This window comes from Egretta garzetta, unplaced genomic scaffold (assembly GCF_000687185.1).
Source record: "Egretta garzetta isolate BGI_Z169 unplaced genomic scaffold, ASM68718v1 scaffold360, whole genome shotgun sequence".
NCBI classification, from domain to species: Eukaryota; Metazoa; Chordata; class Aves; order Pelecaniformes; family Ardeidae; genus Egretta; species Egretta garzetta.
In genome coordinates this window covers 1,378,125-1,378,603 of record NW_009258261.1, presented here as the reverse complement: position 1 = coordinate 1,378,603, position 479 = coordinate 1,378,125, and the positions used below count along the sequence as shown (strand labels likewise).

Here is a 479-nt window from a genome sequence, read left to right as displayed (position 1 = left end):
GCATGAAGATGAATCTAATTTTTAATTTGTAAATACAAGGGCTGAATTCCCTCTAGCACCACTTGCTTTCATAAAGCTTCTGAGCAGTTTGCTGTCTTGAATAAATTTGGCTTTGGAGGGGGGTCAGGGGGATTTGAACCACCGCATTCTTGCGGGGTTTGTGAAGATTCACATGGTAACCGGCGGTGCGCATTGTTCGGGTTATCTGAATGAGCACCAGCCATGTGAGTTTTAACATGATCGCCCAGGGCAATGGAGAGCGCGGGGAGAAAGCCAAAAGCACTGCACCCTCGCTCCCTTTCGCCTTCGGGAAGCGCAGCCGGGGAGGAGGAAGAAGAGGAGGAGGAGGAGGAGGAGGAGGAGGACACCCTAACAAGAATTACACAGCCAGTTACAGCCTGCGGGGAAAGATAAGCACAGCATAAAAGCCAAACGAGCTAATGCTTTGTGGCCATTACAAGGATAGGCCGGAACATTAA

The 479-nt window shown here is 49.9% G+C and overlaps 1 protein-coding gene across 1 annotated transcript in view; it reads left to right on the top strand.

Moving 5' to 3' along the window:
* The window catches only part of EHBP1 (EH domain binding protein 1), a 228,996-nt gene that overhangs the window by 227,434 nt on the left and 1,083 nt on the right, over positions 1-479 (top strand). The gene's annotated exons all lie outside the window — the stretch shown is intronic.